The sequence below is a fragment of the Podarcis erhardii genome (assembly GCF_964252035.2).
Source record: "Podarcis erhardii genome assembly, chromosome: 15".
Lineage (NCBI taxonomy): Eukaryota > Metazoa > Chordata > Lepidosauria > Squamata > Lacertidae > Podarcis > Podarcis erhardii.
Genome location: NC_138505.1, coordinates 29,533,898 through 29,556,879, shown reverse-complemented (window position 1 = coordinate 29,556,879; position 22,982 = coordinate 29,533,898). Strand labels below are relative to the sequence as shown.

Here is a 22,982-nt window from a genome sequence, read left to right as displayed (position 1 = left end):
GCGCTGCGTGGGAATTGGTCGAAACCCCCCAAATTTTGTAGTTTTAAAAAACGGGATAGTGTAATTTGCGAGTTTTAGGGCTCATGCAAACACACACTAACCCAAGGCTCCAACCTTAGCTGGAGAACATCTTTCCTGGCTCTGAATCAATTTGTTTTTGTCTCTGTGTGTGGAAGCTAATGCTTAATAAGGGTTAATTTGGCCCGCCATCTTGATTCAAAATGGCGTCCGGCATCCAAACATTGACAAAGACTGCTGGCCCCACCTTGAGAATGTTAGAAACTCAGATATACAAGCTAATCGCAAAATGCCACCTTAAACCTAGGTTGCGGTTGCCACTATGGAATGTCTGAGCGCCAGATATTTTTTATGAGACATTAATAATAATAATTTCATTTTTATACCACATTTTTATATTTTAGAGAAATATTCTCAGAGCGGTTTACAACACATTAAAACAACAAATCAAACAATCCAGACTAAAACAAATTCAAGCTTTAAGGAAAATATTTCAGATCCTTCTCTAAGTGACATTTTGCTTTGCCCATGTTTGTTTACCTACTTAATTTATAGAGCTGCCTCATAGCAGAAGTACTCTAGGAAGGCAGGGTGGTATAGTGGTTAGAGCAGAGCTTTCCAAACTCTGTGTCACGACACGTTAGTGTGTCACACGAATACTCCCTGCGTTCCTCCCAGACTGGAACTGGGTTAGTTCAACCTCCAGTTTGCTAGTAAAAATGAATTACTGTGTCACGAAATGATGCAAGTCTAAAAAGTGTGTCACAGACATGAAAAGTTGCAAAAGCTCTAGGTTAGTGTGTTGGACTAGGACCTGGGTGATCAGGGTTCAAATCCTCACTCAGTCATGAAGCTCACTGTGTAACCCTGGAGTCAGTTGTCACCTCCTAACCTACCTCATAGGGTCATTGTAGGGATTAATTGAGGAGGGTGCAGTGAACCATGTACTTATTGTAGGAAAACATGGGAAATAAATGGAATAAATAAGCTTACTTGCTTATGAAAGCTGGAGGGGCCAGCAAACTGGCGATGTCAGTCGTCAACCTGGCATCCAGAGATCTCCATGTGGTCACAATTGTACCCGCGCCAGTCGCAAAACGTGCCTTGTGCCTGTCTAATTTCTAACACTGCTCGAGAGGTGTCTGAACCAATAGAGAACAGAGGAGCAGACAGACAAACACAGAGACCACTTTCCAAAATAGATAGTAAGGTAAAGGGACCCCTGACCATTAGGTCCAGTCTCGGATGACTCTGGGGTTGCGGCGATCATCTCACTTTATTGGCCGAGGGAGCCGGTGTACAGCTTCCAGGTCATGTGACCAGCATGACTAAGCCGCTTCTGGCGAACCAGAGCAGCGCACGGAAACACCGTTTACCTATTTATCTACTTGCACTTTTGACGTGCTCTTGAACTGCTAGGTTGGCAGGAGCAGGGACCGGGCAACGGGAGCTCACCCCATCACAGGGATTCGAACTGCCGACCTTCTGACCGGCAAGCCCTAGGCTCAGTGGTTTAACCCATAGCGCCACCCGCGTCCCAAAAAATAGATAGTAGATGGATAAATAGATAGTAGGTAGATAGATAAATAACACCAGGGGGCAAGTAACGCAGAAACACGTTCCATGGGAGGCGATGCTCACTGTGTTCTGAGGATTCTGGGTAGGCTTCCAAGCGCATCAGAGAGATTTGATCTACCCTGACTGTTTACCTATGGCTGTTTGAACATATTGAGTGAAATCTATAAGGGACTTGGGGCATCGCAACTCTCTGCTGTCTTTAGCAACAGGTAATGCGTTTAAATACCTCTTATGCATAGAAAGCTGCTTCATGCTGAGTTGGACCATTGGGTCCACCTAGTATTGTCAACACTGAGCGGTAGCAGCTCCTGCCAGATTATAGACTCAGTTCTTGCCCATACCTACCTGTCAGGAATCGATCCTGGAACCTTTTATATTTATTCATCTATTTTGTGGATTGCACTTAGAACCCACCTTTTCTTCAAGGCATATATAGTTCTTGTCGTCCCTGTTTTATTCTCACAACATCCCTGGCAGATAGGTTAGACTGAGAGCGAGTCCCTGGTGCAAGGTCACTCTGCGAGCTTCCTTGCTGAGTGGGGATTTGAACCCAGTAGGGACGCGGGTGGCGCTGTGGGTTAAACCACAGAGCCTAGAACTTGCCGATCAGAAGGTCGGCGGTTCGAATCCCTGCGACTGGGTGAGCTTCTGTTGCTTGGTCCCTGCTCCTGCCAACCGAGCAGTTCAAAAGCACGTCAAAGTGCAAGTAGATAAATACGTACCGCTCCAATGGGAAGGTAAACGGTGTTTCTGCGCACTGCTCTGGTTCGCCAGAAGCGGCTTAGTCATGCTGGCCACATGACCCGGAAGCTGTACGCCAGCTCCCTTGGCCAATAAAGCGAGATGAGCTCCGCAACCCCAGAGTTGGTCACGACTGGACCTAATGCTCAGGGGTCCCTTTACCTTTACCTTTACTCCCAGTTCCTAGTCTAGTGCTCTAACCGCTGCACAGAACTGGCTCACATGTGCTGTGCTGCTATACGGTCCTTTCCAAAGTCTTTCAGGATTTTGGCTGTTTGTCTGATGTGGTGATATGTGAGGGATCAGCAACGTGGTGTATTTCAGATGTTGTTGGACCCAAGCTCCCATCATCTCTGACCAGAGGCCGTTCTAGCTGGGGCTGATGAGAGTTGCAGCCCAACAACATCTGGAGGGATGGACCATGTTGCCTGTCCCTGATCTGTGCAGTGCTCTCAATCTTTCAGCCCGGAGTTGTTGTTTTTAGTGACAGAAATCAGTGCTGGGAAAAGGACCAAGTGTGGGGTTTCCTAGAAACTTTATACTAGGAATCCCCTGGGTTCTCTCCCAAAGTCTGGAAGCTGGCACCTATTGAAATGCAAAACATTTTCCTAGGCAGGGATGGAATCTTAATAGACAATTCATGCGTCACGCTTGTTAACTGCAAAATATTCTCACAGATCCCGAACAAAATGTACACTTTGCACCCAGGGCAATAAGAACCATAGCTGTCAACGTTTCCCTTTTTTGAAGGGAAATTCCCTTATTCCGAATAGAATTCCTTGCAAGAAAAGGGAAAAGTTGACACCTGTGATAAGAACTGTGCCGTAAACACAGATTGAAAGCGCGTTCAGAATTCCCATGTCTGGTTGTGCTGTCTGGGAATGATGGGAGTTGTAGCACAAAACCTTCTAGAGGGCACCAGGTTGGGGAATGCTGGCATAGTTTTTGTTTGTGGTGGGGAGTGATTAGAATGTTGGGAGTTGCAATGGGAAGATCCGAGTTCAATTCGTCCCTCAGTCATGAAGCACGCTTAGGTGAACTTTGCCAACTTATTACTTGCTTTGCAGGGTGGTCATGAGGATAAAATGGAAGTGGGTCTCAGTTCATTTAGATATAGTAAGAGATGGAAAAAGAACAATTTCATAGAATTGGAAGGCACCCTGGTGATCATCTAGTCCAACGCCTTGCAATGCAGGATTATGCAGCTGTCCTATACAGGGATCAAACCTGCACCCTTGGCATTACTAGCATCACACTCTAACCAACCGAGCTATTCAGTGGTTTATAGTTTTAAAACAGTTGTAGCAAAGGGAAGAATAAAAGCGGGTAAGTAAGTCAGGGCAGGTCTACACCTTAGATTTAAAGCACACCCAATGCACGTTCAAAGCTCATGGCTTCCCCCAAGGAACCCTGGAAGCTCTAGTTTGTTAAAGGGACGGAAAATTGCAGAGGCAGATTTAGGGAGGCGTTACTGGTACTGCTGCACTGGGCACCGAGCCCAGAGGGTGCCACAAGACGTTGCCACTATGATGTAATAAATGCGTAGATCGGAAGGTGGCGGATGTGGCCCTGCCAAATTTTGGGCTTGCACAAGGCACCGTTGAAATTTGCAAACTCAAACTCCGTCCCTGAGAACTATATCTCTGTAACAGGGGAAACTGTGGTTCCCAGGATTCCTTGTGTGATGTGCTGGGTGTGCTTTAAATGCACAGTGTGGATCTGTCCTAAGAAAATATACCGTATTTTTGGCTCTATAAGACGCACCAGACCACAAGACGCACCTAGTTTTTGGAGGAGGAAAACAAGAAAAAATATTCTGAATCTCAGAAGCCAGAACAGCAAGAGGGATCGCTGCACAGTGAAAGCAGTGATCCCTCTTGCTGTTCTGGCTTCTGGGATAGCTGCACAGTCTGCATTCGCTCCATAAGATGCACACACATTTCCCCTTACTTTTTAGAAGGGAAAAAGTGAGCCTTGTAGAGCAAAAAATACGATAACTTGCACATAAACAGTGGTTCGGAAGATGAAAAAACAAACAAACCTGAAATCTAAAAAGTAATGTGAAGCATTACCATAGCACTTTAAACAGGCACAACTTCCCCCCAAAGAATCCTGGGAGCTGTAATTTGTTGGGTACAGAGAATTGTTTGGAGACACCCCCTCCCCCATTCCTTTAACAGAGCTAAAATCCCCAGAGTGGTTTAACAACCCCCTCTTCCCAGGGGCTTCTGGGAGCTGTAGTACTGCAAGAGGAACAGGGGGGTCTCCTAGCTATTCAAACTACACTTCCCAGCATTCTTTGGAGGAAGCAGTGACTGTTGAAAGTCCTATACAGTGGTACCTCAGGTTAAGTACATAATTTGTTCCGGAGGTCCATACTTAACCTGAAACTGTTCTTAACCTGAAGCACCACTTTAGCTAATGGGGCCTCCTGCTGCTGCCGTGCCACCAGAGCACGATTTCTGTTCTCATCCTGAAGCAAAGTTCTTAACCTGAAGCACTATTTCTGGGTTAGCGGAGTCTGTAACCTGAAGTGTATGTAACCTGAAGCATATGTAACCCAAGGTACCCGTGTAATACTGCTTTAAATATATGGTGTGGATTTAGCCACTCTGAGAAAGGCATACTCCGGGTGGCAAACTTTGAGCAAATGCCTATAAGCTTTTCACCAGTGACCACCTATAAGCTGTTTCTTCAGCTTTCTTAGCAGAGCTACAACAGGCAGAAAAGTCATTAAGCAGCCCGCCAAGAGCATCATTAATTTCCAAGTAGTCCATGGGGGGAAAGATTTGAGTCTACTCTTTTTGAAAATAACACTTGTCAAAACCCACAACGGTATTTGAAAATCAAACCGTTCATAAAGGATGTTCAGGGTTGAAACCAGCGTAAGTTTTACTCAAAGCGGACCTGTTGAAATTTAGGAGACCTAAATTAGCCATGCCTGTTGATTTTAATGGCTCTACTCTGAGTAGGACTAACATTGGCTCCAGCTCTTAATTTCCTTGTAAACATGGTGTGGTGATTTGCAACAGAATTAATCCTGTGTGGATGCAAAATTTGGAAGCCGATACAGTTGAAATCTCAAGAAACAGAGTGCGATCTGGTGAACAGTCCGTAAGAAATGGAGTGAACCCATTGCTCTAATGGAGGCAAGAGGAATTGGGCTGTGCGTTTTGTTCCTTTTACTTTTCATCAAATTGCAGAGTTGGATGGGACCGTGGGGGTCATCTAGTCCAACTCGCTATTCCCCTGCATGTCGTGGGATAAAGAAAAGCAGGCCACTTCTATGTGGGAAAGGCATATTTTGCAGGAGAGGGCTGTAGCTTGGTGGTAGCTTCCGATTTGCATACAGAAGGTCCCAGGTTCGTTCCTTAACATCTTCAGATAGAGCTGGGAGAGGCTCATGTCTGAAAACCTCAACAGCTGCTGGCAGGAGCCAATACAGTCGTACTTCGGGTTACAGATGCTTCAGGTCGCGTTTTTTCGGGTTACAGACCACCGAAACCCAGAAGTACCGGAATGGGTTACTTCCGGGTTTCAGCAGTCACGCATGCGCAGAAGACTAAATCGCGCTTTGCGCATGTGCAGAAGCGCCGAGTTGCAACCCGCGCCTGCGCAGACGTGCCACTGTGGGTTGCGAATGTGCATCCCGCACGGATCATGTTCGCAACCCGAGCGTCCACTGTACAGTCGTACCTTGGATCCCGAACGCCTTGCGAGTCAAACGTTTTGCCTCCCGAACACCGCAAACCCGGAAGTGAGTGTTCTGGTTTGCGAACGTTCTTTGGAACCCGAACGTCCGACATGACTTCCACGGCTTCCGATTGGCTGCAGGAGCTTCCTGCAGCCAATCGGAAGCTGCACCTTGGTTTCTGAAGGTTTTGGAAGTCGAACGGACTTCCGGAACGGATTCCATTTGACTTCCAAGGTATGACTGTATTGAGCTTAGATTGACCAATGGTATAAGGCACCTTCTTGTGTGGGTAGGGGAGGGTGCCTGCATTTTATGCCTAGATAGCTCAGTTGGTTAGAGTACGGTGCTGATAATGACAAGGTTGCAGGTTCAATCCCCGTATGGGACAGCTGCATATTCCTGCATTGCAGGGGGTTGGACTAGATGATCCTCAGGGTCCCTTCTAACTCTACGATTCTATGATTTTACATCCTGTTCGGTTTAAGAAGCTGTGTCATTCGTTTTCGAAAACAACAACAGAAGCATCTGAAGATGCAGATTCTTGCTACTCTGCTGAGAAAGGGGTGTGATCTGGTGTGCAGTTGTAGCGTGCGTTGTAAACCGGTGACGGAATGGGTTAAGGCATGGGGGTGCGGGAATTCCTTGCAGTGGAAAAGGACATGAGGAAGGTGCTTTAAAAAGTGTGGAGGGTGTTTGTTTGTTGATGCAGTGATCTGTCTTCACCACTGCGCCCCTCCCCCCCTTCCCAGCCTGCAAAGTACGGTGCCATCTGCTCAGGAGAGGTAGTGCAGTTTGAGAGATTTAGGAACCCTCCCTGAACGCATCGGAACAGGTTGGCTCTTGCAAGGCTGAAAGAATCCCCGTTTTCTGGCAGGATTTGTACCAGCTTGCTAGATACCTTAAGAAGCTGAGGCTGGAATGCCAAAAATGCAGCGAATGCTCTTTCTTTCCTTTTCGAAGAATTAGAAAGAGAATGAAAAGTTGCTGGGGGGGGGGGGGACAGTGGAAAGAGGAGGCAAAGCCCTGTTCACCTCGATTTCAACGCAGCGATGCTTTCTGTGGTTGTTTTTGCCTGCCTGTTCCAAAACAGCAACTGTCGCCCTTTGCCAAGAAGGCACCCTCACCTTGGTGAATGTAGACGTGGTACCCAACCACGAAAGAGTCAAGTGGGAGTTCTCCTGTCAATCTTTTTTTAAAGAGGAGGGCAGATTTGCGCCAGCAGTACAGTGGTACCTCAGGTTAAGAACTTAATTTGTTCTGGAGGTCCGTTCTTAACCTGAAACTGTTCTTAACCCGAGGTACCACTTTAGCTAATGGGGCCTCCTGCTGCTGCCACTGCGCGATTTCTGTTCTCATCCTGAAGCAAAGTTCTTAACCCGAGGTACTATTTCTGGGTTAGTGGAGTCTGTAACCCGAAGTGTCTGTAACCTGAGGTACCACTGTATTTGAAATCCATTGGCTGCTACGAGCTGCAAGCTTTGATTAAGTAATCAGTTAGATCTGTAGTTCCCAAACTTTTTGGGCTACTGCCCCCTGGGTTCCATAAAGTGGTCCCCACTTCCCCCCCACCCCACCCTATAAAAAGCATTATTCGAAATTGTGGTTTGCGTGGCCCACGAAGGAAGATTATAGCACCATAAAGTTTGAAACGGTCAGAGTTACTTGCATATTTATTCGAAACCCAGTGTGAAAACTATTCAGCTTAATTAATAAAACAAATTGAAGAATTGGAATCCGCGATACCATCTTTTCAAAGTCTGATGGTTATTGATACCTCCAGCGCCCCCCCCGCCTCCTTAGCTCCCCCCCCCCTGCTTAATCTCACTGCCTTCCAGAGTGAGTTACCCCCACTCTGGAAAGCACTGAATTAGAAGAATGAATAAAAAACAAACATTTAAACTGGCTAAAAAGAAGGCATCCCAATTAATCAGATAACACTAGTGGGAAAGTTCATTAAAAAAAAATTAAGTACAAAGATCAACTATGTTGTCAGCAAAATATTGGAGCTACGATAAAGTTTCTTCCACATGGCAAAGGGGAAGGAAAGCTTGGAAGGGATTGTGGATGAAAAATGCACTTACCTTTCAGAACAAACTTCCCCAGGGAAAATCTTTGCACACAAGTTTTTAGAACTGATATAAAGTTCTTGAAACTATCCTTTGCCAGTGATTTAATGCAAGGATGGGGATCTCATGGCCTTCCAGATATGGTTAGACTACAAATCCCATCATCCCTGACCATTGCGCTATGCTGACTAGGGCTGATGGGAGTCTGACAGCATCAGGAGGGTAACAAGTTTCCATTCCTGGTTAGTTTATTTATTTATTTAATAATAATTTTTATTAATTTTAACATATAAATTATAATACATACCACAAAACTTCACCACTTATACAATCTTTTTTTGGACTTCCATCAGCACCTCTGATGATCCACCGTATCTTAACTAACCATTCTCCCCTTTATGTATACTTCCAATAATTCACCTCACAAAACTTCTTGCAAACCTACAAACGTAGTCTGATCATCACAATTACTTTTCAAATAATCTGTAAATTTACACCAGTCTTCTGTGAATTTCTGGTCCTGCAGATTTCGAATCCTTCCTGTTAGTTTATCTAGTTCTGCATAGTCCATTAATTTCATCCTCCATTCTTCTTTCGTCGGTAATTCTTCTTGCTTCCATTTTTGTGCCAATAATATTCTTGCTGCCCCTGGTTAGTTAATTTATAGTTGTGTCTAGTAATCAGTTGTGCACTGATGTGATTTATTATGGTTTTCATTTTTTAAAAATGTGGTGCTTTTGTATGTTGTGCTGGTTTATTTGTTTATTGCAGTGCTTGGGAAGTTCATTTAGTTCCAATAGTTCGAGTTCACCCCTTCGAAATAGGAATTGGTTCCAGTTCCAAGTTGCCACCTCCAAAAAGAAACTTAATTCCGTTCCAGTTCAGTTCACATTTTGTTCATGTGGACTTCTGCTTTACTTACCCAGTCTTCAAAATTTTACAAGCTGCTCAGCTTGAGTAAGACTATGAAAACATCAAAACAAAAACACAATGCAATGTGAAAAAATGTTTTTATTTACTTTCCCCAACAATTATGATCTTTAAGCTTAAACAGCTGCATCACTTTTCAGATAGATAAAAATGATAAATGCAATGGCCACAGTCAAAGACGGTGTGTTTGTGTGTGTGTATATGAATTGAATTAAAACCACCCAAAATTCCACTGTGAAAGAAACTTTATTCATATTCAGTTCACCTGGAAATCATAGAAACTACTTTCAGGTGAAATTCAGAGATTTTGGAATTGTTCTCATGAGCTAGTTGGTCCAAATTAGTTCATTCCAAGCACTGGTTTATTGTATGATTATGGTGTCTATGTGCCTTTCTTTTCTGTTTTGTGTATTTTTTATAAAGCACTTGTAAAATGGCAGATGATGGGGACAATCTTAGAGGAGTCCCTTTTCTGCTATTCTCTCACAAGAGGGAATCCATCTTACAACATTTGCTGCAACACATACTTGCAATTTAAAAGTGAAGAAAGTATGCTTGCAATAATAGGACTGTAGCATTGGAAGGGGTCCCAGGGATCATCTAGTCCACCAACCCCCGGAATGCAGGAATATGCAGCTGCCCCATAGGGGGATCAAACCTGCAACCTTGGCATCATCAGCACCACATTCTAACCAACTGAGCTATTCAGTTTCCTGCAACGCCATTGCTTTAGTGACATGCACATTTCTTTTGCAGCAAGTCCTTTTGCTTTCAGTGGAGCTTGCTCCCATAAAAGCTGTACTTTGCTTAAAGGTAAAGGGACCCCTGACCATTAGGTCCAGTCGTGGATGACTCTGGGGTTGCGGTGCTCATCTCGCTTTATTGGCCGAGGGAGCCGGTGTACAGCTTCCAGGTCATGTGGCCAGCATGACTAAGCCACTTCTGGCGAACCAGAGCAGCGCACGGAAACACCGTTTACCTTCCCGCTGGAGATCTGAGGGAGGTGGAACATCTGAGGGAGGTGGAACAGCCAAGAGGGACTCCTACTGCTCTCAACACCCAGAAGGGTCTGGAGAGAAGGAGGTGGTTTCTCAGATGAGTCCTTCCTTTACTAGTGGAGTCCTTTCATTCCTAACCATTGGCCATGCTGGTTGAGTGAGATGGAGTCTGGCCACATCTGGGAAAAAGCAGGTTTGCCATCCCTGGAACTGAAACTCCAGAACCGCTTGAACCCATTGATTCAATCTGAGCTCCCAGTACAGCTGCTCTTTGCTAATATAGTTGTACCTTGGAAGTCGAACGGAATCCTTTCCGGAAGTCCGTTCGACTTCCAAAACGTTAAAAAACCAAATTGGAAGCCCCGACGGACGTTTGGCTTCCAAAAATAGTTCGCAAACCGGAACAGTCACTTCCGGGTTTGCTACATTCGGGAGCCAAAACATTCGGGAACTAAGCTGTTCAAAAACCAAGGTACGACTGTACATAAATACCAGGAAGCTTCATTTTGTAGACAAGATGAATTATTCTATTATTTTCTCATCCCGGTGCCCTCTGCATTCTGTAAGTTAGGGAACTCGCAGGCCTTAAAAAAAGTTTTCGTTTACAAACTTCTCAATACCTAGGGTGTCCTCTGGATACGTAAAAACCATTTCCTGCTTTTGGGGTGGGCCCACCTCACTTCCAAAATGATCAGCACTCTGCCACCCAAATTTGCTGTTAGACAGAATGATGACAGACTGAAGCACTCCTAGAAACATTCTGTTTGAGCTCACATTTCAGGATATTTGGACCTTTGGGGCATCTCACGCTATTTGTATACATGCATGAATATTGTGAGTCTGGGATAAAGTGGGCTGTTTCAAAGCGATCACCTGTATAACAAGTTTTGCATTTGCCGTCTGGATGCAGAAACCTTTCAAAAAGCCCTTTTGGTTTCGTGTCTGAAAATGGCCCAGTAGCCTGATCCATGCTTGCTTGCTTAGAAATGATGGTCACTGGATTGAAAGAGACTTGCTTTCATATAAGTGAGTGCAAAGTTGTAGTTTTAACCTCTGGTTTAGGAGAGCTGGGATGTAATTTCTGCTGAGCCACAAACATACATTTTGGGTCATTTTGGCCTATTTGCCTTGGTCCCCCCCCCCTTAAGCTGGGAAAGTTTGTAGCCTTCTTTGCAGGGTGGTTGTGTGGAGGGAGTAAGAGGCAAAAAGCCCCGCTAATGAGAGAATGTTATTGAATAGATTGGTAAAAGCAAGGGAGAGATTGCCTTGTACTTCTGATGGTTGGTCTTCTAACGTTTTCCCCCCTGTGCAATTGCAATGCTTACAGATATGTTACGAAACTACTCAAGTGACCTGATGCAGGAAGTAACGTCCAATATGAGAACCTTGAGGGTAAGACCCTATCAATATTGCCTCTGCTTCTGTGTTGGGTCCTAGTAGTGCAATATTGCTTATAGGGTCTTTTCCTTGGGGGGGCACTCTTCGAGGGAAGGAATAAATAAATAAGTAGAAACTGAACCAGAAACAAAAGCAGAAAAGGGGCAGGTTGGTTAAACGAAGACAAACAGTTCTTGCGATCTAGAAAGGGCGGTAATATATTATTTGGCGTTGGATAACATTGTGTTCTTCTCCTAGACGGATTTTTGTTCCGGGGTTTGTGGCAGACTTAAGAGAAGAAACTGCCTCATCTTCGTTTTTTTGAATAGGCTAGATCCTGTGCAACCAGATATTAAGCATCGTTACTCAGAAAGATTTGCTACTGAGTCCACTAAGACTTCACAAGTTACGAGTGCATTGAACTTGAGATACTGAAAGAGGGCTGGGAATAAGAAGATCATTGTTTGCATGTATCAATAACCCAGGTTTTCTGGCTCATTGTGGTTTACTGTGGACTAGCAGCTTGATGATGAATTCTGCCTGATCCCTCCCCCTTTGGTCCTTTCCAGACCAAAAAGCTTTTGACAAATCTGTCGATTTCAGTTTTTCATATCTTCAGTATTAAATTCCTTTCTCCACGTTTCCTCAGCAGTCTGTGGTTATAATTAACCATTTTTTAAAGTCCTTGTGAAAATCCATTGGCGTTTCAGTGCAAATTTCTCCTAAAGCAACATTTTTAATGTACTTTGGACTAATATAGACATTTCTGCAAGCAATTTCCCCTAATATAAAGCTTATTATTATTATAGTATGCCTAGTTATGCATCATATTTTTTTATTTAGCATGCATAATGTCACTAATAATAGGCTTTATGCACACACACACACACACACACACACACACACAAATGAAACATTTTTGAACACATTATTTGGTTGGAGAAGTCCACAGCATAATTCAGAGAAGTGGAAATTTGAAACTTTTCTTTTGGTTTGTATATTGCTTCAGGAAGTGTGAATGCGGTAGGTGCAAACTGAACCAAATGCCTTACCCTGCCCACCCTAGCCTCAGCTTCCCGCCACGTCAGAAACAGGGATCTTGAATTGTTGCCCCCTAACAAGTCTTATGGGACGCGGGTGGCGCTGTGAGTTAAACCACAGAGCCTAGGACTTGCTGATCAGAAGGTCGGTGGTTTGAATCCCCGCGACGGGGTGAGCTCCCATTGCTCGATCCCTGCTCCTGCCTACCAAGCACGTCAGAGTGCAAGTAGATAAATAGGTACTGCTCTGGCGGGAAGGTAAATGGCGTTTCCGTGCGCTGCTCTGGTTCGCCAGAAGCAGCTTAGCCATGCTGGCCACATGACCCAGAAGCTGTACGCCAGCTCCCTCAGTCAGTAAAGCGAGATGAGCACCACAACCCCAGAGTCAGCCACAACTGGACCTAATGGTCAGGGGTCCCTTTACCTTTACCTAACAAGTCACAGGCACTAACCAACCTTAAAGCATGGTTTGTTGCTGGTGTGCTGACTGTGGGATGATCCCTGATTCAAACATAACAGGAAGCTAAAGTTTATTTCTGCTTTCTGTGGTCAGAGGCAGCAGCGGAGCAAACCGATTGGGCGCCTGGGGTGACGTACGTGCCTGCCTCCCCCCACTCAGCTGCCCTACAGCTGAGGGGGAGGCAGCGGGTGGACCGTTTGGGGCAGAGCCTGCGGGCGCCCAAGCCACCATGTCACTCCCAGGAGAGACGCATGGCTTGGGTGCGCTGCAGTCTGCGCGGTGAGTGCCGCCTGGCATTTTATCACCCCCTCAGTTGTTACTCCCAGGGCATCCCGCCCCCACCACGTCCCTTTCCTCCGGCCCTGGTCAGAGGCTGAACGAAGTTGGGGGTGATCAGGCAACCTGCATCGGCATGTTGTTTCTTTACAGTAAACTGCAACAAGCCAGAAAGTCGGGTTTATCCTTTGGTACTTTTACACCGGCTGCATTTGCCAAAGACTTTCTGGCTTGCCGCGGTTTATTTTGAACAAGCAGTGTGCCAATGCAGGTTGCCTGTCAAATCTTTTGTTTGGTGCTTTTAAACCAGTTGCATTTGCACCTATTAAAAGACGGGTCAGGCAACCTGCACCGGCCTACTGCTTGTACACAGCAAACCGCGTCAAGCCGGGATGCCTGATTTACTATTAGGGCCAGAAAAACCAGGGTAGAAACATCGATCCAAAGATTGATAGCGTATTACTCCTTTCCCACGGCTAATTTCACCTGATCAGCAAATGACATTTCGCCCAGTAATAGACCCAGAGGTATTATATAGCTCTGCAATCCTGCTTTACAGAAAAGTATTTAAAAATAACAATAACCTGCAAAGTGATCACAAACGCCTGTTGAAAGGCAGCCGGATTCGGTTTTGGGAAGCCTGGCTGAATGGATTTCCTAAGCCAAGGGGACAAGGGCTCTATCTGATCAATAAAAGTCTCTTTCTCTCTTCCACCCCACTCCACCCCAGCTCAATAAGAAGGTATGTGGGGAGAAAAAAACCGTGGAAGGGTGTTAAATCCCTTATTCCCCCCCCCTCCACTCCTTTGTAAATTATCAGTCACAGGAGAAGCGGAGATGGGGGTGGGATTGACAGAGGGCCTGAAAGGGTCCGGGTGGGTGGCCTCCCTGTTTTTCAGGTGGTCTCTCTGCTCGCTCTCTCTCTCTCTTCGAGGGACCTTTTGAGGCCCGAGCAGAAGGGGGGAAAGGGCAAAGTGGGGCGGGAGCGGACTTGAGACCGGATTAGAACAACAGAGTAAAACACCAGGCCTGGAAAAGGGGAAAGGTGGTGAAGGGGGGGGGGAATTGGAGGGGTGGGGAGAAAGAGAGACAGAGAGAGCGCTCATCAATTCACTGCAGCAACCAGCACTGTGAGGCGGGCCCAGGGACAATAGCAGCCCTTTCGGAGCCTCGCCTCTCCCCCCACAACGAAGCCGGGACCATCTGTATCTCTGGCCCGGCGTGGTCTGCTGCCGACAGCAAGGGCCTTTGAGCCGTTAAATAGTCCTGAGCTCTGTGGTGAGGAAAGGTGGTGGTCCCTGGGCACTTGGACGTGGGCGGACCCTCTCACCCCCGCCCCCGTTTCTCTGCTGGCAGCCCCCCAAAGGCTACGATAATATATTGTAAACACAGCAGGTTCTGTTCCTGGGAAGGAGGGAGGCGGGATTAACTGTCGCCCGCTGTATAACCGAGGTTTCGCTTTTCCGCAAACGGGGTGGGAAGATTCGAGGGCTGCTTTGAAAAGCCCTCTCTGACTCATGTGCACATTCATTTTGTGGGTGTGGGTGTGGGTGTCAGAGCATGGGGGGCTTAGGAGGTACGAGGGGACCCCAAAAGTTTCCAATGGGGCAGTCTGCCACTCTTTCCCTGTTGCACTACTGTCCAAAGTTACAGCTAGCAGTGCAATAATGAAAGGGCATCAGCCACCCCTGAAGAGCTGCATTGGGCAGGGGGGGTCAACTTGGGTTGGACCATTTAGGATCGTTTTTCCCTGGCCAAGCCCACCCTCTCTCCCCCCCCCCGAAAACGTCATCTCAGCATTTGGTAACCTTCTGCGGTTTCTTGGGACCAGGTGAGTTGTGGCTGGGAGGTCGGCTGGTCCTATGGAGAAAGTAGTTTGACCCGAGATGGGCAGGGCATAAATTATTATTATTATTATTATTATTATTATTATTATTATTATTATTATTATTCCGCTGCCCCAGTGGTTGGCAACCAACGAGGCTGAAGGGGCCAGAGTTTTGTTTGCTTCGTCTGCTGACTTCCACGCAAATCCGAGAGGCTTTTATTTCACAGGTGCAGGTAATAGACTCAACGGCACCCACTGTAAATGTTTGTATTGTTTCAGCAAGGAATTAATAGAATGGAACAAAACTTTTGCCTGTGTACACTCCATATATTATGTTGCGAACCTCCCTAAGATCTACAGATTAAGAGCGGTATAGAAATTTGATAAGTAAAATGGAAATAAAATAAATAAATGAAATGAAATGAATATTTCCCCCTCCAAAACAAAAAAACCAACACCCAAAATTCCTGGAAAATGAAGTTTTACCCCTCACTGAGCTATAGTTCCCAGCGCTCTTAACAAACTACAATTCCCAGTATGCTTGGGGGCTGTGTGTGCTTTAAATGTATGGCATGTACACAGCCTTTGATAGCGCCTGCCCTGGAAAGAAATGATGGTGAATCTGCTGCCCTTCAGATACTGCAATACTCCAAGTCCCATCATCCCTGACCAGTGGCCATGTGGAGCAGCGAAGGGTCACAAGCCCTGCTCTACAGCACCCCAGTTGCTTGCTATGATTTCCTTAATGACAACAATGGAAGAGTTAAGGCTGCAGTTCGAATCCTGCTTAACCTGGGGGCGAACCCCACGGAATTTGGCAGGAGGAGCCAGCATGGTTAGGACTGCACTGTGAGAGTCCCACTATGTTGTAGGGAGAAGAGAGCTCCCCAACCCCTTGTTTTTTGTAAGCAGCTTTTGTATGGATGTAGGAATCTGCCGTATTCCGGATCTAGCCCAGTATTGTCTACTCAGACTGGCAGCAGCTCTCTCAAGGTTTCTCGAGAGAAGAGACTTTCCTGCCACCGGCACCCTGATTCTTCTTACTTTTTTAAAAAACTGGCGACGCTGGGGATCAAACCTGCAACCTCCTGCATGCAAAACATGTTTGACCAGCTCAGCTTGGGAGAAAGCCGCTGCAGTGTCTGAAGGTGTGGGGGCGGGGGGGGGGGGATAATAAGAGACAGAGAGTAAGGGCTATACCTTGGTTCTCAAACTTAATCCGTTCCAGAAGTCCGTTCCAAAACCAAAGCATTCCAAAACCAAGGCGAGCTTTCCCATAGAAATCAATACAAAATGGATTAATCCGTTTCAGACTTTTAAAAACAACCCCTAAAACAGCAATTTAACATGAATTTTACTATCTAACAAGACCGTTTATCCATAAAATGAAAGCAATAATGTACTGTAGTCACACAATCAATCAATCAATCAATCAATCAGTAGCTGAACTGGGTTCCACACCATCACAAAAACACAATAAAAAAGCCACAAAAATGCAAAGTAAATAGCAAAAACAGACAAACCTCAGCGTAACACTCAAAACAAAAGTGTGGAACTCAAAATGGAGCATGTTTGGCTTCCGAAAAAAGTTTGCAAACCGAGACACTTACTTCCAGGTTTGCAGTGTTTGGATTCCAAGTTGTTTGAGTACCAAGGTGTTTGAGAACCAAGGTACCACTGTACAGGTGGGCACAAGGAATGTTTGAGGTGGGGGGGGGTGTAGATGTGAGACGCATGTCCATCTCTAGGACACATTTCTGGAGCCATCAATTCTCATTCGACGGAGAAAGGAAAATCTATTTCTGTAGGTTGGGCAAAGTGTGTGGAGAAGAGAGCTTGCAGCATTTGAACCAGAAGCATTTATGAGACTGTATGAAATGATTTCTCAATAAAGGCACATTGCCCTGTGTTCTGTTTTTTAAAGTTGAGATTTGGGTTTTATATGGGCTTATTTAATGCGGAGGTTCCCTTTTTTTCTTTTCTGAATTCTCTCTTTTTTTAGGAGGCTGTTACGTCAAAGAGTCATTTGGATGAGAAACAGGGATACAGGGAACTCTCGATTTATGCAGGGGTTGTGTTCAGAAGAACACATATTAGCCTGCCCCGAACCCCGATCTCCCCACCCCACCATGCCTACTTGCGATACCAAAAACAGCATTCTCGTCACCAGTCATGTCCAAGTGGGGAGTTTGCCTGTATTGCAATAAATTTGTAGGGCATGGTCTGGTCTAGCTGAGCGCTTGTAAATCGCATTGATTTCAGTGCAAGAGACTTTGGCTCCATCTGTGCTATCGTATCATATCATCGTAGAGACTCCCCCCTCCCACTTTCCCAAATAAATATGCAGTTATCAGAGTGGTTTATAACTGTCAACCCCTCTTTCCAGGGAACTCTGACAATTGTCGCTCTCTGAGGGGAATATGGGATTCCTCACAACTTTCAGCAACTATGACGAAATTCCAGTTCCCAGGATTTTGGGGTGGGTGGGGGGTGGAACGCCATGACTGTTTAAAGCATAGCTGTCAACTTACAGATTTGAAAATAAGGGACCAGCAGCCTCGAAAATAAGGGATCAGCAGCCAAAATAAGGGATCAACAATTACTTTGATAAAATACATATTTTGTTGCGTGCAAATGGCTTTATATACCTATTAGGTCCATAAATTACCATTTAGCATATATTCAACACAAAAAAACAGCAACAATTTGTTGTTGACAAAGGACAGCGGGACATAGAAAGGGCCCCATTACCTTCAGTAGCTTATTTAAGGGACATCATAAGGGACAGCAGCGGGACATGGCGCTGGGATAAGGGACTGTCCCACCAAATAAGGGACCCTTGACAGCTATGGTTTAAAGTGGTGTGTGATACGGCTTTAAATGCCATCAAAATAAGGTGAGCTTCAAAGTGACCCAACATTGGCTGAGTTTTGCCTGAAGGGGGTTAAAATGTGGCGGTGGTCCCCTTTTATGCAAATCTGCTTCGTGATTATTAATATGGCAATAGAAAAGGACCGAATGGTGCTGTGGATTCTACCCCTCCCCAACATACTCACCAGTGTTGGGTTTAGTAATTATTAACAGAAGTGGAAACGATTTGTGGTTATGTAGCACAATATGGATGAATGACTGGCATGGACGTATGAGAGAGCACTGGGGGAAGTGTTTGGAAGGATGAATTAGGAGTGACACATGGGACCTGCAGCAAAATTTTGCAGCGTGGGGTGCGCCTGTTCAGGATGCCAGCCAGTCAGCTGTGTCCTTTTTCAAGGAACTCCATTCCGTGTGCGTATGCGTGCGTGCGCGCGCGCGCACACACACACACACACACACACAGAGTTTTTCTGGGTTCTCTGCCCTCCCCCAACAGTTAGCACCCCATTACAGTGGTACCTCGGGTTAAGTACCATATAAGCGCTGCAGCAGAGCGGGAGAACTGTGCAGCGCCCCTTCAAGCAAAGCTGGAGAAGGAACTGAAGGAGACCCTTCTGTTCCTCCTCCGGCTTCCAGGCAGGAGCATGGCTGAAGGGGCGCTGCACAGCTCTACCTCTCTGTGCAGTGCCATTCACTCCATAAGACGCACTCAAACATTTCCCCTTACTTTATCGGTGGAAAAAAGTGCGTCCTACGGAGCGAAAAATACGGTACTTAATTCATTTCGGAGGTCCGTTCTTAACCTGAAACTGTTCTTAACCTGAAGCACCACTTTAGCTAATGGGGCCTCCTGCTTCTGCCGTGCCGCCGGAGCACAATTTCTGTTCTCATCCTGAAGCAAAGTTCTTAACCTGAGGTAATATTTCTGGGTTAGCGGAGTCTGTAACCTGAAGCGTATGTAACCCGAGGTACCACTGTATTAATTCAGTCCTCGCTGGTTTGTGTGGGGGTCACTTTTATTCGCCATAGAATTATTAGAGGTTTGTGGGACATGTGTAAACCTCTGGGCTTCACCATGCTGGCCGATAGCTCTCTCTCTCTTTTGTGGATAATGCCATTTTGGCTAAGCGGCGACCGTCACTCAACAACAAGTTAGCTGTTAGTGGGGACAAAACATTCACGAGAGAATGGTCTCCCATGAGGTGGTGTTTATAAGAAGAATGAAGTGAATTGTTTCTTGTTGAGTCAGGGGCCTGTTTTTTTTTTTTACATTTGTGCTTTTTGAACCTGCTTTTCTTCGCTGATTTAGGAACATAGGAAGCTGACTTACACTGAGTCAGTCCTGAGTCATTTGCTAGCTTACACACCTCCCTGCTCACCCCTCGCTTCAGACCATTTATATACGAGTCAAGCAGGCTTCAGTGCAGATCGTCTACTGGGAAAATTGCCCCTCTAGTCTTACTCTCCGCTTCCCTGGAGGGCTCGTCCATGAGAGCAAGTGGGGCAGCCTCAGCCTGCCTTTAGCCAGCACCCCACCTCCCCATGTCAGGCTTCTTAAAACCAGCCCAACCCTAACCCTAACCAGCACTGGTACACAAGCTGAGACCCTACCTGCCTGTAGACTGTCTCGACAGAGTGGTGCATGCTCTAGTTATCTCCCGCTTAGACTACTGCAATGCGCTCTACATGGGGTACCTTTGAAGGTGACTTGGAAACTGCAATTAATCTCGAATACGGCAGCTAGACTGGTGACTGGGAGTAGCCGCCAAGACCACATAACATTGGCTCCCAGTACGTTTCTGAGCACAATTCAAAGTGTTGGTGCTGACCTTTAAAGCCCTAAATGGCCTCGGTCCAGTATACCTGAAGGAGCGTCTCCACCCCCATCATTCAGCCCGGACACTGAGGTCCAGCGTCGAGGGCCTTCTAGCGGTTTCCTCCCTGCAAGAAGTGAGGTTACAAGGAATCAAGCAGAGGGCCTTCTTGGTAGTGGCGCCCACCCTGTGGAATGTCCTCCCATCAGATGTCAAGGAAATGAACCACGATCTGACTTTTAGAAGATATCTGAAGGCAGCCCTGTTTAGGGAAGTTTTCAATGTTTGATGTTTTACTGTGTTTTTGATATTCTGTTGGCCAGGGTATAAATAGTATTATTATTATTATTATTATTATTATTATTATTATTATTATTCCAACTCCAGATTTCCATTACTCTTATCTGATAGGCTACTGTGGGACACAGGGTGCTGAATTAGATGGCCCTTTGACTTGATCCAGCAGGTCTCTGAACTGAAGTTAGGAACATATGATGCTGCCTTACATCGTCTGAGAACTGTTCCATCTAGTTCAGTATTGTCTGCACGGAATGGCAGTGGCTCTCTGATCTTTCTTCCAGGCCTACCTGGAGATGCCAAGGTTTGAGCCTGGGACCTTCTGCATGCAAAGCAGATGTCCTACCACTGAATGGTAAACTCTCCTCTTCATAGTAGGCTATGCCTTACTTTTTCAGCAGGGGGCTGATAAGGATAAACCCATTGAAATTAAAGGCCCCAAACCAGTTGTGCCTATTAATTTCAATGGGTCTACTTGGTGTGTGATGTTGGATGCAACTTTAAATAGTTCGCCTATTCACCTATTCCAGTCTTCAGTCACCTACTGGAAAATGTATCCTATTGAGTGAGTCCATTGGAAATCACTTCAAAAACATGGTTTTAGACCAGGGGTCAGCAAACTTTTTCAGTCCACTGTCCCTCAGACCTTGTGGGGGGCCGGACTATATTTTGGAAAAAATGAATGAACGAATTCCTATGCCGCACAAATAATCCAGAAATGCATTTTAAATAAAAGGACACATTCTGCTCATGTAAAAACACGCTGATTCCCGGACCGTCTGTAGGCTGGATTTGGAAGGCTATTGGGCCTGATCCAGCCTTAGTTTGGGCCTTAGTTTGCCTACCCATGGTCAAGACCATTGACCCATCAGGCTTGATCTTCGTTCCAATGCTGGACTGCTAACTCTTAAGTGTTGCTATCTTTATTTCCTGCTCCTCTTTCCTTCATCCCACCTTAGGAGAGAAGTCATCTTCTCTTTGCCTCTCATTCTGAGAACAAAGACCGAGCCCTGCAACTAGGAACTTTCCTACGAACAATGCACTTCCTTTAATAAACTTAGCTTTCTTATCTTCCCAAACTTCGTGTGTCGGTGTGATTACATCCAAGAGTAAAGTATGCCCCTCGGAGAGCAGTGATTCGAAGTTAAGTTCAAATCCTGTTGGTACATTTAAACTCCAAACGCCATCCAGGTTATGTTAGCCCAAAACACAAAGCTGACAGTCTGAATCTGGAGTGTGGAACACCTTCTCAAAAGAAGCCAGAGACTAAGCTTTTGAGAGAGAGAGATAAGGAAGAGCGGGGAAATGGCTGAGTTGAAGCAGCTGATAACCCAGTTAACAAAAGGAAATTACTCGATATGGTACGTTCAGATGGAAACTCGGATGGGACAAGAGCTGCCCTTTGAAGTAATTACAGAGGATTGTCCTGTGGGAGACGAGGATCTGGCAGGCTGGAATGTCTGGAGGGAAGCTGATCAGAAAGCGAGAGACCTGATTGTGTCTTCGGTGAGTGATTCACAAGTTCCTTTTGTGAGAGTTTGGACAAATTCGTAGAGGAGACGATCAGTAGCCACCAGCCGTGTTGGCTACGCTCTGCCTCCACAATTGGGGCAGATTGCTGGAAACAGGCGGGGAAAGTTCTCTGGTGCTAATGTCCTGCTTGTGTCATCTGTTGGGCCACTGTGTGATCAGGATGTTGGACTAGAGGGGCCATTGGCCTGATCCACCATGTTCTTCTTAGGTTCTTGTAACATTCTGAGTCAGCTAAACAGGTGTGTGTGGGGGGGGAATCTAAAAATAGCGTACAAGGAAAAAGACAGAAGTCAAGTACAGTGGTACCTCAGTCAAAACAAAACAAATTCCTTCCAGTAGCACCTTAAAGACCAACTAAGTCAGTTCTTGGTATGAGCTTTCGTGTGCATGCACACTTCTTCAGATACACTGTATCTGAAGAAGTGTGCATGCACACGAAAGCTCATACCAAGAACTGACTTAGTTGGTCTTTAAGGTGCTACTGGAAGGAATTTGTTTTGTTTTGACTATGGCAGACCAACACGGCTACCTATCTGTAAGTGGTACCTCAGGTTACATACACTTCAGGTTACATACGCTTCAGCTTACAGACTCCGCTAACCCAGAAATAGTGCTTCAGGTTAAGAACTTTGCTTCAGGATGAGAACAGAAATCGTGCTCCAGCGGCGCGGCGGCAGCTGGAGGCCCCATTAGCTAAAGTGATGCTTCAGGTTAAGAACAGTTTCAGGTTAAGTATGGACCTCCAGAACGAATTAAGTTCTTAACCTGAGGTACCACTGTAATGCTTTTGTAGCATAGTCTCCTTGAACCTTAAATCGACAGGAGACCCTCTAGAACTGCTCCAAAGTTCTAAACAAGGAAGACTGGGATTCGTTCCAGAGCCCCGTTTGCAACATGAGCAGAACGGAACCCGTGTCTGTGTGGGTCGTGATTCGCCGCTTCTGCGCATGCGCGTGATGTCATTTTCAGCATCTGCGAATGCGCGAGTGGCGAAACCCAGAAGTAACCCTTTCTGGTACTTCCGGTTCGCCGCGGGACACAACCTGAAAAGATTTAACCCGAAGCAAATGTAACAAGAGGTATGACTGTAGTTAAATGAAGATGGAAAGTTTGCTGGTTTTCTGAGCTCAGTGCCACGATCCTTTCAAAACTTTCGTTTGTATTTAAGGAGCGACAGGATAAAAGTTTGGAATCAAATCATTTCCTCCATGAGAGAGCAGTTTTTAAATGGCAGCAACAGATGATAGATAGGGAAGCTCAGAATAAGACTTAAGGCCAAGGCAGCACACCCTGTTTCATTTTTATTAATTATTACTCAAGGTACACCCTGTGATGTATCTACTGAGAGGGAAAAGCCAAGGGCTTGAAAAACTGAAGCAGTATGTGATATATAAAGGTAAAGGTACCCCTGCCCGTACGGGCCAGTCTTGACAGACTCTAGGGTTCTGCGCTCATCTC

General features: G+C 45.8%; 1 long non-coding RNA gene across 1 annotated transcript in view; it reads right to left on the bottom strand.

Moving 5' to 3' along the window:
• The window catches only part of LOC309330943, a 316,600-nt gene that overhangs the window by 173,546 nt on the left and 120,072 nt on the right, over positions 1–22,982 (bottom strand). The window contains exon 2 of the long non-coding RNA XR_014151655.1: positions 9,830–10,006. This is a non-coding gene — a long non-coding RNA (uncharacterized lncRNA). The remainder of the gene's footprint in view (positions 1–9,829; positions 10,007–22,982) is intronic.